Source organism: Eubalaena glacialis, chromosome X, assembly GCF_028564815.1.
Source record: "Eubalaena glacialis isolate mEubGla1 chromosome X, mEubGla1.1.hap2.+ XY, whole genome shotgun sequence".
NCBI classification, from domain to species: Eukaryota; Metazoa; Chordata; class Mammalia; order Artiodactyla; family Balaenidae; genus Eubalaena; species Eubalaena glacialis.
This window is the reverse complement of record NC_083736.1, coordinates 42,402,570-42,421,302: the sequence shown is the minus strand read 5'-3', so window position 1 is coordinate 42,421,302 and position 18,733 is coordinate 42,402,570. Positions and strand designations below refer to the sequence as shown.

General features: G+C 40.8%; 1 protein-coding gene across 1 annotated transcript in view; it reads left to right on the top strand.

Moving 5' to 3' along the window:
* The window catches only part of LOC133081771 (uncharacterized), a 136,268-nt gene extending 118,132 nt beyond the window's left edge, over positions 1-18,136 (top strand). The window contains exon 6 of the mRNA XM_061178135.1: positions 18,114-18,136. The gene's annotated coding sequence lies outside the window, so the exon portion shown is untranslated. The remainder of the gene's footprint in view (positions 1-18,113) is intronic.
* The last annotated feature ends 597 nt before the right edge of the window (positions 18,137-18,733 follow it).

Sequence of the window (18,733 nt, the reverse complement as noted above, 5' to 3'; positions counted from 1 at the left end):
TTTGTGTAGCAGTGTCTTGCACGTAATAAGAGATGCTTTTCAAATGTTTGTAGAATGAATGAATGGACGAATGAATGTTGGGCCTATATTAGTCCCCTAGGCCTACCATAACAAATTACCACACACGGTGGCTTAAAACAACAGAAATTTGTTCTTTCACAATTCTGGAGGCCAGAAGTCTGAAATTAATGTATCAGCAGGGCTGCTCTCTCTCAGAAGGCTCTAGGCAAGAATCTGTTCCTTACCTCTTTCAGCTTCTGGTGCCTCCATGGTCACATTGCCTCCTCCTCTTCCGTCTGCCTCTTCTAAGGATACTTGTCATTAGATTGAAAGTCTACTTGGATAATCTAGGATGATCTCCTCATCTCAAGATCCTTAACTCAATTACATCTGCAAAGATCCTTTTTTTCAGTAAGGTCACATTCACACGTTTTGGGGATTAGGACATGGACATATTTGGGGGGCCACCATTCAAGCCACTACACTTATTTTTAATGGTCATTAAACTATCACCATTATTCATACAATAGTGCTTGGCCTCTGATGATACTTTCTACGTGCAAAGCAGAATAGTATTGAGAGATTCTCAACAGAGACAGTGTAGTGCTTAATAAGCTAACTCTTGGATTCAGACAGACCTGAATCTGATACCAGTGTTGCTACTTAGTAGCAGTGTATCTTTGGCCAAGGTGTTGAACTTTTCTATATTTCATGTTCCCTATCCTAAAATGAGAATTGTAGTACCTATCTCATAGGTAATATATAAATGTTCCATGAAATAATGTTTGAAAATTACTTAACATAGGACCAGGCATATAGCTGACTCTCTACAAGTGGTCAGTATTATTGATCAGTATGAGCTCATTCCTTTTCCCTGGTTTCAGACTGCCTGAGGTGTCAGGCTTTTGTTCTTCCTTAGAAATTTAATTGAAATCAACTTATGCTTATTGAGGATTGACTCTGCACAATACACTATCATATGTAATAGGTATAAATGATAAACAAGACAGACACTGTCCTGCCCTCACAGACCTTAGAATGTGATGGCATCAGTGGTTAATAAAATATGGAATTATAATACAGCATTGCCATTATGACAACTGGGGAAACACAGAAACTGGAGAAGTCCATAGAAGGGGCACCTAACCCAGGATCTCTGTATATGGAAGGATACTTATATTTGTAGAAGAAGGTCCAGCTGGGGCTGATCTGGATTCAGACCTTGGCCATGTCTAAGGAACTGGTGGACCAGTAGTTCCTCAAGTATTTACTGGTATGTGTTGATTTTGCCTGGGGAGATGTGTGCTCTTTGGGTCTGGAGAGAAAGATGGGGACATGAGGAGTCGTCTCAGTTTAGGTTCCCCTAGAAGTAGACTTGAAGACAAGGATTTGAGAGCAAGTAGTTTTGAGGGGAGATAATCCTAAGAAATGCTAATAAGGGAGTAGGGAAGTGAGACAGGTAAGAAAAGAGCCACTGAATGAATGATGCCTTATCAAGCCAGTTACCACTGTGGTTAACTGGAGTTTCCTTGTACTGGGGAACTCTAGAAGCTGATGTAGAACATAGGCCTTGGAGTTATCCACACCTATTCCTGTCAGTCATTGGCTGAGGACTGCACCCAAGAAGACTGCCTGCAAGCAGGGCAGGCAGGCTACTGAAGAAGGCCTCAGGCAAAGTGATGCAGCTGTTGGCCATCGGTAAGGCCTGAGGAGATATGGGCATGACACAGAGGGCATGTGACACAGGAGGAAAACATGGTATGCATCCCAGCTTGTGGCCAGCGAGGAGGTATGCGGCCCATGAGCAGAGGGGCTTCTGGCAGAAACTAAAGAAGGTTTTCTCATGAGGCTTCCTGTAATACTCGGGAAACAAATAGTGCTTCTTAGGGACCAGGTGACAAAATGCAGCACAGAGCTGGGAGGAGGGGCTTTTCCTCCATGAATGCCTAGAACGCAGTGTGGCGCGTCAGAGTAAGGACTCAAAACAAACCAATTCTGTTCAAATACCTCATGATCCACAGCTTTGAGGAGAAGCAAAAGCTGCTTCCCTGGCATGGAAAATGATGCTCTTCTGGAGAGCACTGAAGCTGGGGGAAATGGTGAGGGAAATGGTGAATGGAGGCCTGTTTTTGGCTTCACAGGTCTTGGGGACTCCAAAACCAAGGCCAATGTGGGCGAAGATTTTGTGAACACATATAAAATTTTTCTAAGAATTCTCAGAAGTAAGTGGGGAGACTTTGGGGAGAAAGGTGTCCTGGTGCAGGTGAGGGGACTGAACCAGTGGGATTTGAGTTTCTACTGTCTACACAAAGAATTGGGCAGCCTGTGGAAATTTAAGTTACACGTGACTCCCTTCCTATACCCCCTCCAAAAGAGGCTGCTAATACTTATGGACCACCTATTAGGGTGCCAAGCATTCTACAGATCTTATCTCATTTATTCGTTGTGATAAACCCAATGCATGGGTGAGAAAATTGAGGTTCATTGAGGGTAAATTGTTTGCCTACTAAACATAGCTAGTAAATGTCAGACCAGGTATTTGAGCCCTAACTTGTTTGACTTGGGAACCCATGCTTATTTTACACTATCTCCTTATGCTACCTGGTAACATAAACACATCTGCATGTGTGGTTTTGCACATATATACAGTTTGAACCCAGAAATGGATTTCAAATTAATAATAATCTTAAGAAGCTGAAACCATAACCATTTATTGAGTTATATGAGATGCTTAAGTTATGCAAGACAGTTTTTTTTTAGGAACAACCCCAGCAATATTTAAAACAGAAGAATAAAGAACTGAGGATGAAGGGAGTAAATGCCATTATTATTCACTGACATGAAAAAAAATGAGAAATGAAAGAATGGCACACCTCTGCCTTTTCTCCTAAGGTGAATAATAGCTATTTGCTTTACAATGACTTTTTTTTCTATAGGTGGATGAAATCTGGGTCCATATATTGAAGGATCGCTTTTCTGCCTGGGATATAGTGAATTTTTTCAGGGCTAAAAATTCCCTTTCTAAAATGGTTACCCAAACCATTTTTAAAACAGACCACGTGCTCATATTGGGATCTCATTCTTGTGCTAAAAGCTCTGGCACTGTGTCTCTGACTGCTATTATACCTATGAGAAGAGTTGACTTTATTTTGGGGGTTGAGCCCATTTGTTAATCCATGATGCCCTTGAGAAGAAGGGTTAGGACAAGAGAAATGGGGTTTGGAGTGTGGGAGTGAAGAAACTTATGCTCTCAAGTATCTGGAGTGAGCAAAATCTAAGTGAAGCCAAGTAAGACATTTAAAGAAAGTGTTGGGATCCTATATTCTCCTTGGTTTTGGCAAGAAAGATGTCAAAGATGTAAATAAGTGGCTGAATAAATACATGGAGAAAATATAAACCCGAGCCTTCTTTCATAATGTGAGTGTATCCTCAAGGAATGGAAACTAATTTTATTATTACTTTGATCCATAGTTAATAAAATTACAGATAACATTAACTAAGCATTCATTATATGGGAGGCAGTATGCTTTTTTTCCCCCACCAATTTGTGTGTTTTTTTGTTTGTTTGTTCTGTTTTGTTTTGTTTTTGGCAACGCTACGCAGCTCGTGGGATCTTAGTTCCCCGACCAGGGATCGAACCTGGGTCCTCGGCAGTGAGAGCGTGGAGTCCTAACCACTGGACCGCCAGGGAATTCCCAGGCAGTATGCTTTGTTATGTATCTCAATTATCTCAAGTGCACCCCAAAGCAGGCTTTATTTTTAAGTGAGGCAACTGGGACTTAGAAAATTTACATGACCCAAGGTCTTACAACTTCTAAATGGTAGAGTTGAAATTTGAACTCAAGTAATCAGACTTTAGGACTTGTTTTCCAAGATGGTCCTGGTCATAAAAATTTTTTCTTGAAGTGTAGGGTTGCATATTTTTGGACTATCTTCTAGCATTGCTCACTCCTGTGAGTAAGTTTCTGAAATATTTATTCAATTTTTGTGTCTGTCTTGTCCATCTCTGTATTTCCAGCACCAGGACAGTTAATTACAATACAGAATAGTTACTGAGAAATTTTTGTTGACTGAATAAACTCTTCATTCCTCTATTTCTCTCTGTTAATGGGGGTGGGGGGCAACCCAAGAGTTGCCGAGGAATGTAATACATTTTTAATTGGTTGGTTTCTAAAACAATGGTGTCCTGTCCTGATAGCTCTTTACACTTGTAATATCTAATCATTCCGAAGGCAACATTTGTTAGCTGCCTTATTTTAGGCAGAATGTCAACTCTTAGATGTGAATTATATTTTCATATTCATAGGGTTCAGAAATGTACCTTTTGAAGCATTCATGGGGGTGGTACTTTAAATGTACTTAAAAAAAGCTGCACTCAAAGGAACTAATTTGGGTTTTGCTTTTGGCTGACAAGCTTTTCCTAGGTGTGGCTGAGACTCTAACAAATCTACCCTTCCAGTAATGTATGCATATCATAGGGTGCTATACGAGGAGATGCCTTTGTGTGCTCCTTCCCTTCCCTTGGAACCTTAGGAAAGGAGCCTATGTTCGATCTTTCCATACTCTGCAGTTGTGTGACCTATAAAATGTTTTGCTGACATGCATTCACAGTATCCAAGATGAGGTTTATGGTGCCGAGTACAGTGCATGGTACATGGTAGGCACTCAGTAAACGCTGGTTGGGTGATTAACTGAATGAATGAATGCATGAAGATATGGTTTGAATCAACTTGGTATAATTTGAAGAGACAGAAATGCTCTCCCTTTGCCTGCAGATGACTAAAACTCTCATATGCATCCATTTGGGGGCTAAAGCTTTGGAAGGCAGTTAGAATGCAAATATACTGAATGAGTTCCTAACCCACTACGTTGAATGAGTATTCTGGATTTAGAACTTTCCAAGCTCTAGATGAAAAGGAGGATTCAAAAAGATGGGATGCGGAACAGGTCCATTTTGATGAGGAATAGGGGATGTGGGGAAGTGCAGAGAAGCTACTATGTGCAGGATAGGAAATCAACAGAAGGGAGGATACCATAATAAGACTGCAGATAGAGAGGATAAGGGGATTGCGGAGGCACCAAAAGTCATATTCTCGCTTCCCATTCACCATGTGGCTCCACTCAGATTGTCACGTGTGGCCAGCAGAATGAGACTGCAGCCCAAAGGGACAGGCTGATATCCATGACTTTGGAGCAAGTATTTTTAACTTGGTGAGAGTGTCATGTGTATGTCTGTGATACATGTGGGACTGAACGCTTGACAACTCCAATTCTCTCAGCCCTCCCAGAGTGAGCTGAACCTTTGCTGTTAGCCAGCCTCCAAGATGGACTGTGATGATCCTCTCCTCTTGGTATTTATGTTCTTGTGGAGACTCTTCCTACACTGAATAGCACCTTGCAAAAATGATGGTGTGTGACCTTGGAGGTTAGGTCATAAAAGACAACACAACTGCAACTTTGACCTCTTGGACAGCTTGCTCTGGAGGAAGTGGGCAACCGTGTCATGAGGGCACACATGCAACCCTGTGGAGATGACTGTGTACAGAGGAACTAAGGCCTCCCACCAACAGCCGACACCAGCTTACCAAGCATGTGAGTGAGCCCCCTTGGAAGTGGATGCTCCAGCCTGAGTTGAGCTTTGGATGACTGCAGTCCTGGCTGACATCTTGAGTGCAACCTCATGAGAAACCCTGAGCTACAACCACCCAGCCAAGCCATCCCCAGATTCTTGACCTACAGAAACTGCAAGATAATAAATATTTATTGTTGTTTTACATCACTAAGTCTAGAGTAAATTTTTTTACACAGAATTAGAGACTAATACACTTTCTTAGTCTGTGATCATAATTGCTATTGTACTTACTAGTCTGTCAAATGGGTATCAGGTCTTCCAGGTCTCTTTAAAGGTGGTGGTTTGTTCTTTTTTTCTAGCTTCATATTAATAGATAAGAATATAGGGATGCACAGCAAGGACTCTAGAGTCAGGCAGACATTAATTTAAGTACTGGTTTGGCCACCTATGTGACTTTCATGACGTTACTAAATCAAACTCAAATTTATTATGAGCATTAAAGGAGCAAATGCATTTCAAGTGCTTAGGGTAGTTTATGGCTTATGGTAAGAGCTCAATAAGTGTGATAGTTATTATGGTTAGTAACTGTATAAAGAGATGCTTCTAAGGGCCTTGCCTTATGGACAACAAAGTAGCTGAAGTATGTGTTGTACCTTAAGTGGGGAATTTGGTTTCCATTAGAATTATTAAATAAATTTATTGAGGTATAATTTGTATACTGTAAATGCACCCATTTTAAGTGTACAATTAATGATTTTTTAAATTTACTGAGTTGTGCAACTATGACCATCATCCAGTTTTAGGATATTTTTTCATCATCCTAAAAAGAAATCTTGTGCCCAGTTGCAATCAGCCCCAGGCAACCACTAATCTACTTTCTGTCTCTATATATTTGCCTTTTCTGGACATTTCACCTAAATAGAACCATACATTTTGTGGCCTCTAATGTCTGGCTTATTTCTCATAGCATGTTTCTGAGGTTCTTCTATGTTGTAGCAATTATCAGTACTTCATTTCTTTTTATTGTCAAATAAAATTCCATTGTTTGGATATACCACCTTTTGTTTATCCATTCATCCATTGATGGACACTTGCGTGGCTTCCACTTTTTGGCTTTTATGGATAGTGCTCTCTGAATATTGGTGTACAAATTTTTTGTGTGGGCATATGTTTTCACTTAGCTTGGGTAGATACCAAGGAGTGGAATTGCTCAGTAATATAGTAAAGGTATGTTTAACTTTTTAAGAAATTCCCAGTTTTTCAAAGTGGCTGCACCATTTACATTTCCCCCAGCAATGTATGAGAGCTCTTATTTATCCATATCCTTGCAACATTTCTCATTGTCTGTCTTTTTGATCATAGCCATTCTAGCAGATGCGAAATGGTATTTCATTGTGGTTTTAATTTGCATTTTCCTAATGACTAATGATGGTGAGCATCCTTTCATGTGCGTATTGGCTATTCATATATTTTCTTGGGGGAAATATCTATTCAAATCATTTGCCAATTTTTAATTGTTGTTTATCTTATTATTGTGTGTAAGAGTTCTTTGTATGTTCTGTATACAAATCTTTTACTGGATATGTGATTTGCAAATATTTTCTCCCAGGCTGTGGCTTGTCTTTTTATTTTCTTAATGGTATCTTTTGAAGCACAACAGTTTAAAATTTTGATGAACTCCAATTTAACAATTTTTTTCTTTTATGGATCATGTTTTTGGGATCGTATCTAGGACATTTTTATAGAACCTAAGGTCTTAAAATTTTTCTCCTAAAGGTTTTTATAGTTTTAGCTCTAACATTTAGATCTACAATTCATTTTGAATTAATTTTTGTGTATAGTGTTAGGTAAGGGTCTAAGTTCATCTTTTGGCTTATAGATGTCCATGTGTACCAGCACCATTTGTTGGAAAGACTATCCTTTCTCAATGAATTGCCTTGGTACCTTTGCTGAAAAATCAATTGACTGTAAGTATAAGAGTGTAGTTCTGGACTCTCAGTTCTGTTCCATTTATGTATATGTCTATCCTTAATGCAGTATCATGTTGTCTTGATTGCTGTAGCTTCATAGTAAGCTTTTTTTTTTAACTTTTTATTTTATATTGGAGTATAGCCAATTAACAATGTTGTGATAGTTTCAGGTGCACAGCAAAGCAACTCAACCATACATATACATAGTAAGCTTTTAAAGTTTTAACATGAAAGTCTGCCAGATTTCTTTTAAAAATTGTTTTTTAGCTATTCTGAGGCTTTTGGTTTTTCATATACATTTTAGGATAATTTTATCAATTATAGAGAGAGACACATACACATTGCTGGAATTTTGATGGGGACTGCACTGAAACTATTGATTAATTTTGGAAGAACTGCCACTTTAGCAATATGGAGTCTTCCAATCCATGAACATGGAATGTCTCTCCATTTATTTAGATTTTCTTTAATTTTCCTCAGCAGTGTTTTATAATTTTCAGTGTACTTGTCTTACATTTCTTTTGTTAAATCTATTCCTAAACTTTTATTCTTTTTGATGATATTATGAATGGAATTGTTTTCTTAATTTCACTTTTGGATCATTTATTCCTCGTATATATAAAAATATAATTGATTTTCATACATTGATACTGTATCCTGCAACCTTGCCGAACTTGTTTATCAGATAGTGTTTTGAGATTTCCCTAGGATTTTCTATTCACAGGGTTATGTCATCTGTGAAGTTTTACTTCTTCTTTTCAACCTTAATGCTTTCTACTTCTTTTTCTTACATGATTGCACTGGCCAGACCCCAAGTGCAATGTTAAATAGAAGTGGTGAGATGGACATTCTTTCTTTGTTCCTTATCTTAGGAGGAAAGCATTCAGTCTTTCACCATGAAATATGATAGCTATAGAGTTTTCACAGATGCCCTTTCTCAGCTTGAGGAAGTTTCCTTCTATTTCAGGTTTGTTGAGAGTTTTTTTTTTTATCATGAATGGGTATTGGATTTTGTGAAATGCCTGTATCTGTTGAGATGATCATGTAGTATTTGCCCTTTATCCTCTTAATATGGTTTGTTATGTTAATTGATTTTTGGCTTTAAACCAACCTTGTATTCCTGGGATAAATCCCACTTGGTTGTGGTGTATAATCCTTTTTATATTTAACTAGATTTGGTTTCCTAATATTTTCTTGAGGATTATAGTGTCTATATTCATGAAGGATGCTGCTCTTTAATTTTCTTTTCTTGTGATGTCTTTGTCTGGTTTTGGTATCATGGTAGTGCTGCCTCACAGGAGTTGGGAATTATTCCCTCTTCCTGTATTTTCTGGAAATTTGTGTAGTATTGGCATTATTTCATTTTTAAATGTTCGATAGAAGGTATCGTTTAATCCATCTGGTCCTGAGTTTTGCTTTGTGGGAAGTTTTTAAATTACTAATTCTATTTCTTTACTTGTTATATGTCTATTCAGATTTTCTACGTTTCTGAGTCAGTTTTGCTAATTTGTGTCTTTTTAGGTATTCATACATTTCATTTAAACTGTCTGACTTGTCATAAAGTTGTTCATGGTATTCCCTCATAGTTCTTCTATGTTCTGTAAGGTCAGTAATAATGTCCTCTCTTTTTCATCCTGATTTTGGTGTTTTGTGGGTTCTCTCTTTTTTCTTGGTCAGTCCAGCTAAAGGTTTATCAGTTTTGTTATCTTTTCAGAGAAGTAACTTTGGTTTAATTGATTTTTCTTTACTGATTTTCTGTTTCGTATCTTATTGATTTCCATTCTAATTTCTGTTTTCTTCTTTCTTCTTGCTGTGTGTTTAATTAGCTCTTTTTTGGGGGTGGGATTCATAAGGTAAAAGCTTACTATATTGATTTGAGATCTTTCTTCTTTTCTAACATAACTGTTTATGGATATAAACTCTCAGCACTGCTTTAGCTGCATGCCATATATTTTTATATGGTGTGTTTTCATTTTCATGCAGTTCAAAAATCTTTTTCTTTGTAATTTCTTCTTTGACCCATGGGTAATTTAGAAAAGTGATATTTAATTACCAAATATTTGTGGATTTCACAATTTTTTCTGTTTTTTTATTTCAAATTAAATTCCATTGTGTTTCAGAGAATATGCTTTAAATTATTTCAATCTTTTTCAATTTGTTGGTGCTAGTTTTACTGCTTAGAATATGGTTTATCCTGCAGAAAGTTCTATGTGTACTTGAAAAGAATGTATATGACATTGTTTAGTGGAGCATTCTGTAGATGCCAGTTAGGTCAAGTTGTTTGATAGTGTTGTACCTATAAAGCATAGCAAGTCTTATATATCCTTGCTGATTTTCTGTCTAACTGTTCTCTCAATTTTGGGGAGTCAAATATTGAAGTCTCCAAATTTATTGCTGAATTGCATATTTCTTCATTTTTGTATCATGTGTGTAGGCATAATTATGGCTCCCCAAAGACGTCCAAGTTATAATCCTTAGAATCCCTCAATATGCTATGTTACATGGCAAAAGAGAATTAAGGTTGCAGATGGAATTAAGATTGCTAATCAGCTGACCTTTATAATATCTGAAGTAGCTCTTAGTCTAAAATGAATCATTATTCCTTTCTGCCCACAAAAGCACACAACCAATACCAAATAAGGAAACCATGCACTGTCTTTATAGAGTAAGGGAATAAGATCCAGTATCCCATTCATTATGTCAAGCAGCAACAGATTTGGGCTCTTCTTCAGTCTTTTGTGTGACATTGAGCAAACTACTTAATTTTACCGAGCTTCAATTTTGTATCTTTAAAATGTTTTATACCTATTGCAGGATAATGTATATTAAATATTGAGCTCCTCAAACAGATGTTTAAAAATGAGAGAAAATAATCTAAAACTCATTTTGTGCAATGAGAGGTAGTGGGTTTGAAAACATTCACTGCCTGGGCACTGGGAGGCAGCAACTCTTTTTTTAAAAAATGCTAAGGGTAAAACACAGAGAAAAGCTTGAGATTGCTTTATATCTCACAACAGATGACATTCATGACCAATTCTGATTTTCCTTCACATTCTGTACCTTAAGCTCCTAGGGAGAACTGCCTCACTCAGGCATCTGAAAACCTTTTTTGCTGCCATGGTGCAGCAGAAACTCCTCCCCCACCCCATCTCTTTCTTCATCATTTGACTTGGAAAATTTAAGATGATAATTTTATTTCTGTGACTTTAATACTGAGAGTGAGCCCCTCAGAGAATCCAACTAGCACCTCCTTTTCTGAAACCCCTCTGTGTGTTCTTAATTCGGGCTTGCTACTGTCAGCCTACTCTCCAGCACCTTCCCTACCTCACTGCACCCCTGCTAACACACACCCACTGACACAATTTACACCCACACAATGACTCCAACATAAAGTGTAGGCTTGTGAAGCAGCAGACTTTTTGAGAACCACAAATGCAGGCATCAAGGCAATCTCCAGTTACATAAATTACAGGGCCCCATGCAAAAGAAAAATGTGGGGCCCTTTGTTCACAAAGCAGGAACAAAGTGCCGTTAAAGGTACTAAATGGTACTAACTTGTCCTTTCCTCTATGGTCTCTCTCTTTCTCTCGACTTGTCATGATGTTTTTTATTTGCTCTTTAATATGATTCTAAATAAAGAAAAATTTAAAAATTGAATTATTAGCATGAATTTTACCACTCATCTTTATATTGCCCAATGCTACTTTTAAATGCAAATTAACCTGTATGCCGGATCACCAAAATTAGACAATTAGTATTTTGTAGCTCATAGGTGCATATCTATTTAATTCTTACCAGGACAGTAGAAATACTACACAAAATGGAGCCAAATATTTTTTTTTTGCTCGTATCTCTTTTGCTTTATTGTCTCATTGGGCTTCACTTACAAAACACAAGGTCAAAAATGAAATTAGTAAAAATTTGAAGACGAAGCCAAATATTTTTATCTCACTTCTTGATACGCTCACATTCTACCAGCACTCTACCTTCAGCTTACTGATGAGTAAGGAAAAAGTGAAAAGAACTGTGGGTTGCCCTATCTTTCCCTTTTCCTTCTGTGTCATCATTTTCAGAATAAGTGGTTGGCTAATGCAGCAAAGTACCAAGAGTAAGAAAGGATATAATAGGGCCCCTTGGTTGTTTGTGTTTCTTAGAATACCAATGCCATCTTAGCAATTTCTAGTTCAAATGGTAAATGTGGCTTCTGCAGGCTGTCAGTGCCCCTACTTACTCAGTCGTAGATGTAGCACACTTACCTCATACTCACTTTTAGTGTCACTGAACTCTTGATGCAACATGGGTCTACTGGAGCTCTGTGCTCATGAGATATCATGAATGTTATATGAGAATGGGGTGACAAGGAACAGTAGACACACACATTGCCCATATGTTCTCTGCTCACACTCATGCTCCATTGTTCTATCAGATTTCCCTTAGAAAACACAAGTTTGAAGATAAAATTATTAAGAATTTCAAGACAGTGGGACAGCACAGCATTTAGCCAAGCACAAGACCTTTCTGAATGTGGGGCCCTGTATGACTGCACAGGTTGTACACCCGTGAAGTTGGCCCTGAAGAAATCTTTTCATTCAACTTCCTCCCATTTACCAGGCATGTCAGCTTTTCTGTTAACTTCCTCTCTGAATCATTTTCTGAAGCAGTGTATAAATACACGTTTGTATCCATCACTGTTAGTTGGCATGCCAAGGTCAGGTGCTCAAGCAGGATTGTTCTTTCTCCTCATTTGCCCTGCAAACTGCACACAAGCTGGATGTTTTAGGAGGCTCTCTGGAAAAGAATACTCCAGCCCTTCACAATCCCCTATTGTACCATGAAATTACACTGATGGGTTCAAAGGATGCTGAAAGTAGCCTGAGGGCTTTGGCCTTGATGTCACCCAGGAGGTCCTGTGACTTCCCTATACAGAGGTTGTAGCTGGCAAGCACTCCGGCCTCATCTATTTTTTCTTGTATTTTATTATTTATTATAGTCTAATAACAGCTTTATTAAGATATAATTCACATACCATAAAATTTATCCTTTTAGAGTGTACAGTAGTTTTCAGTATATTCACAAAGTTGTACAACCATTGCTACTATCTAATTCCAGAACATTTTCATCACCCCCCCAAAGAAAATCCATATTCATCAGTAGCCATTCCCCATTTCCTCCCCTGCTCCCAGGCCCTGGAAACCACCAATCTATTATCTGTCTCTATGGATTTGACAATTCTGGATGTTTAATATAAATGGAGTGATATAATATGTGGCCTTTTGTGTCTGGCTTCTTTAACTTAGCATAATGCTTTCAAGGGTCATTTATGTTATAGCATATATCAGAACTTTATTACTTTTTATGGCTGAATAATATTCCATCATACAGATATACCACATTTTGTTTATCCATTTATCATTTGGGTTGTTTCCACTTTTTTTTTTAACAGCACAACATTTTAATTAATTAATATCTGACACACCTCTAAAGTACTTTCCCTATGTTTTAGGCTGCATACTATATGATCACCTCTTTATATTACAATGATTTTATAATATATTTTTTATAGAGAGAATACAAAGATAGTCTTCCATTTAGTATGGATGATTAAAATTTTTTATTATTGATGGGTTAGTAAAGTTCGTTTGGTTCTTATGAAAATGCTGCCATAAACATTCATGTACAACTTTTTGTGTGGACACATGCTTTCAGTTCTCTTGGGTATATAACTAGGAGTAGAATTACTGCGTCATGTTTAACTTTGTGGGGAACTGACAGACTGTTTTCTCTGTGGCTGCACCATTTTACATTCCCACCAGTAGTGTATGAGGGTTCCAATTTCTCCCCAATCTTGTCAGCACTTGTTATTATCTGTCATTTTGATTATAGACATTCTGGTAAGTGTGAAGTGGTATCTCATTGTGTGTGTGTGTTTTTTTTTATTGGAGTATAATTGCTTTACAATGGTGTGTTAGTTTCTGCTTTATAACAAAGTGAATCAGTTATACATATACATATGTTCCCATATCTCTTCCCTCTTGCATCTCCCTCCCTCCCACCCTCCCTATCCCACCCCTCTAGGTGATCACAAAGCACCGAGCTAATCTCCCTGTGCTATGCGGCTGCTTCCCACTAGCTATCTATTTTGCGTTTGGTAGTGTATATATGTCCATGCCACTCTCTCACTTTGTCACAGCTTGCATTGTGGTTTTGATTTTTATTTCTCTAATGACCAGTGATGTTGAGCATCTTTGGATGTATTTATTGGCCATTTGTATAAATTTGGATAAATATTATAAATATTTTAATATTTGGTTAAATATTTACTCAAACATTTGCCCAATTTTTAACTGGGTCATTTGTCTATTTATTTTTATGTTGTAACCTCTTTTGTTAAATTTATTCCTTTTTGTTCTTTTTTGCTGCTATTCTAAATAGAATTGTTCTTTTAATTTCATTTCCAGATTGTTCATTGTTAGTGTATACAAATGATATTGTATATTGATTTTGTATCTTGCAACCTTGCTGAACTTGTTTATTCTAATAATTTTGGTGTCTATTCCTTATGATTTTGTATATATAAGGCCACATCATCTGTGAATAGAGATAGTTTTACCTCTTCTTTTAAAATCTGTAAGTCTTTCGTTTCTTCCTCTTACCCGATTGCCCTCTTACCCGATTGCCTGTAATGGAGGGATATAACCTCCATTACAATACTGAATAGAAGGTGTGAGGATGGACATTCTTGTCTTGTTGCTGATCTTAGGGAGAAAACATTCAGTCTTTCACCATTAAGTATGATGTTGGCTGTAGGTTTTTGTAGATGTCCTTTCTTAGGTTGAGTAAGATCTCCTCTACTCCTAGTTTCTTGAGTGTTTTTATAATAAAAGTGTGCTGGATTTTGTCAAATACTTTTTCTGCATTTATTGAGATGATCATGTGGTTTTTGTCCTCTATTCCATTTATATGGTGTATTGCATTGATTGGTGTTAGACTAACCTTGCATTCCTGTGATAAATGCCACTTTTTAATATGTTGCTAGATTCAGTTTGCTATTTTTTAAAGGATTTTTGCATCTATATTCATAAAAGATATTGATCTGTAGTGTGTTTAGTGACTTTTCTGGATTGATCCTATAAAATCTATATTATTTGTTATGTGTGGCTACTGAAGTCTCTGCATGGTTAGCATAATGATCAGCTATCTACAGAGCAGGGATTTTCTTAAATGCTTTGAATCAGTAAGTCTCCTAGCATTTGCTAAGGGGCTCTGTACATGTGTTGGGGCATACTTTGAATGCTGCAGTAGGCAGTTTTGTACCTCTGTGTTAGCCTTCACTTCCTGCTTGTGCAGAGCCTCAAGATAAGCCAGAGGTGAGAGTTTAGGGCCTTCTGAGGTCTTTCCTAGGCATGGAAACAGCCCAGAGCACTCTTGTGGCTGTCTAGATTTCTGAGAATATGTCAGAGCTTTTCAAAGCACCCTATGGAAATATCATTCCCCAGTTTTTTCTTTTAAATTTTTTGGTCAGCCTCTTTTTGACCCCAACTTTTAATACCATCTCAGGCAGCTGTGGTGTTAAACAGTTGCCAATGATTATTTTTTACAAATGCCCTGCAGGTAGGGCTGTTTGCACAGAGGAGGTTCTGAGCTCACCTCCTCTCATGGGCACACCAAAATCACAACTATCTGCAGAACATCCTTGATGAAAAAGACTGGAACCTACCAAAAAAATATCTTCTACAATTAAAGACATAAAGAAGGAATCACAACAAGAAAGGTAGGAGGGGCAGACTTGCTATATAGTTAAGTCCCATATCCATGGTGGGTGACCCACAGACTGGAGAATAATTATATTGCAGAGGTTCTCCCAAAGGAGTGAGAGGTCTCAGCCCCACTTCAGGCTCCCCAGCATGGCAGTCCTGCACTGGGAAGATGAGTGCCCAGAGCATTTGGCTTAGGAGGCCAGTGATGCTTACTTTCGGGAGTCCCAGAGGGTTGGGGGAAATAGAGATTTCACTCTTAAAGAGCACACACAAAATTTCATTAATTGGGAGCCAGGGAGGGGAGCCTGGGTCACACCTACCTGCTGATCTTGGAGAGTCTCCCAGAGAGGCAGGAGGCAACTGCAGCTCACCCTGGGAACATAGACACTGGAGCTATTTGGGGGAGCTCCTTTTACCATGTGGACACTGATGCTGGCAAGCACCATTGTGGAATCCTCCCTCTAGGTCATTAGTGCCAGGACCTGGCACTGTAGGTGCCAGTGCTGAGATGCCTCCAGACAAGCAACTAACTGGGCAGGGACACAGCCCTACCCATCAGCAGACAGGCTGCCTTAAGACCCCCTGAGCCCACACCTGCCTTTAGACATGGCCCTGCTCACCAGAGGGACCAGGACCCAGTTCCACTTACCAGTGGGCAGGCACCCAAAATCCCCTAGGCCCTGGCCCTGCCCTCCAGGGAGCCTGCTCTAGCCTCTTGACCAGCCTCGTCCACCAGGGGGCAGACACCAGACTCAAGAAAACCATAATTCCACAGCCCATGGGACCAGCCTGCCTATCAGCAGACCAGACCCTGCCCTAGGACGAGCTGAGCCCTGGCACTGCCCGCTAGTAGGCTAACACAAGCTTCAGGACACCCCAGACCTGGTACCCAACTGTGTCAGGAGCTACCCCTCCCACCCCCCTGCAACACCAGCTCTGGGACCCCCCGGTCCTGCAACCAGACTCCAGGACCTGGCTTCACCCACCAGTGAGCAGGGAACAACCCCAGAGTTTTCTGGACCCTGACTCTGCCCACCAGTGAGCCAGCACAAGCCCTGGGGCCCCCTAGGGTTCTGCAGTCAGCTGCCTTGTAACCTGGTCCCGCTAACCAGTGGCTGGCAGCCTCCACACAAGGCAGACCTGGCAACCAACTGGACCTGGAGCCAACTGAGCCTACCAGACTGCCCACATAGTCAGTGCACCACAATAGAAGGACCCACACAGCCTGCCTAGGGGAAACCCCTACAGCTTGGGTGATAAGAGAAGAGTGCACTGCTGGGATGCATAGGACATCTCCTACAAAAGACCAGTTCTCTAATGTCAGGAAATGTAACCAACCTACCAGATACATAAAAATAAAAATAGCAACTTGGGCAAGACGAAGTGACAGGAACATGTTCCAGACAAAGGAACAAGATAAAGCCACAGAAGAAAAACTAAGTGAAGTGAAGACAGGCAATCTACCTGAGAAGGAGTTCAGAGTAGTGATGGGACTACATCAAACTAAAAGCTTTTGCACAGTGAAGGAGACTATCAGCAAAACGAAAGTCTACCTACTGAATGGGAGAAGATATTTGCAAATGATATTTCCAATAAGGGGTAAATATTCAAAATATACAAAGAACTCATGCAACTCAACATCATAAAAACAAACAACTGAATTTAAAATGGGCAGAGGATCTGAATAGACATTTTTAGAAAGAAGACATATGGATGGCCACCAGGCACATGATAAGATGCTCAACATCACTAATCATCAGGGAAATGCAAATCAAAACCACAATGAGATATCACCTCACAACTGGCAGAATGGCTATTATCAAAAAGGCAACAGGGGCAAGATGGCGGAAGAGTAAGACGCGGAGATCACCTTCCTTCCCACAGATACAGTAGAAATACATCTACACGTGGAACTGCTCCTACAGAACACCCACTGAACGCTGGCAGAAGACGTCAGACCTCCCAAAAGGCAAGAAACTCCCCACGTACTTGGGTAGGGCAAAAGAAAAAAGAAATAACAGAGACAAAAGAATAGGGACGGGACCTGCACCAGTGGGAGGGAGCTGTGACGGAGGAAAGGTTTCCACACACTAGGAAGCCCCTTTGCGGGCAGAGACTGCGGGTGGCAGAGGGGGGAAGCTTCGGAGCCACGGAGGAGAGCGCAGCAACAGGGGTGCGGAGGGCAAATCGGAGAGATTCCCGCACGGAGGATCGGTGCCGACCAGCACTCACCAGCCCGAGAGGCTTGTCTGCTCACCCGCCGGGGCAGGTGGGGGCTGGGAGCTGAGGCTCGGGCTTCGGTCGGATCGCAGGGAGAGGACTGGGGTTGGCGGCGTGAACACAGCCTGAAGGGGTTAGCGCACCACAGCTAGCCAGGAGGGAGTCCGGGAAAAAGTCTGCAGCTGCCGAAGAGGCAAGAGACTTTTTCTTGCCTCTTTGTTTCGCGGCGCGCAAGGAGAGGGGATTCAGAGCGCCGCCTAAACGAACTCCAGAGACGGGCGCGAGCCGTGGCTATCAGCTCGGACCCCACAGCAACAGGGGCGCAGAGGGAAAAGCGGAGAGATTCCCGCACAGAGGAGCGGTGCCGACCAGCACTCACCAGCCCGAGAGGCTTGTCTGCTCACCCGCCGGGGTGGGCGGGAGCTGGGAGCTGAGGCTCGGGCTTCGGTCGGATCGCAGGGAGAGGACTGGGGTTGGCGGCGTGAACACAGCCTGAAGGGGTTAGCGCACCACAGCTAGCCGGGAGGGAATCCGGGAAAAAGTCTGCAGCTGCCGAAGAGGAAAGAGACTTTTTCTTGCCTCTTTGTTTCACAGTGCGCGAGGAGAGGGGATTCACAGCAGCGCGTAAACGAACTCCAGAGACGGGCGTGAGCCGCGGTTATCAGCGCAGACCCCAGAGACAGGCATGAGACGCTAAGGCTGCTGCTGCCACCACCAAGAAGCCTGTGTGCGAGCACAGGTCACTACCCACACCGCCCCTCCTGGGAGCCTGTGCAGCCCGCCACTGCCAGGCTCCAGTGATCCAGGGACAACTTCCCCGGGACAACGCACGGCACGCCTCAGGCTGCTGCAACGTCACGCCGGCCTCTGCTGCCTCAGGCTCGCCCCGCATCCATACCTCTCCCTACCCCCCGGCCTGAGTGAGCCAGAACCCCTGAAGCAGCTGCTCCTTTAACCCCGTTCTGTCTGGGCAGGGAACAGACGCCCTCAGGCGACCTACATGCAGAGGCAGGTCCAAATCCAAAGCTGAACCCCGGGAGCTGTACGAACAAAGAAGAGAAAGGGAAATCTCTCCCAGCAGCCTCAGAAGCAGCGGATTAAAGCTCCACAAACAACTTGATGTACCTGCATCTGTTGAATACCTGAATAGACAACGAATCATCCCAAATTCAGGAGGTGGACTTTGGGAGCAGGATATATTAATTTTTCCCCTT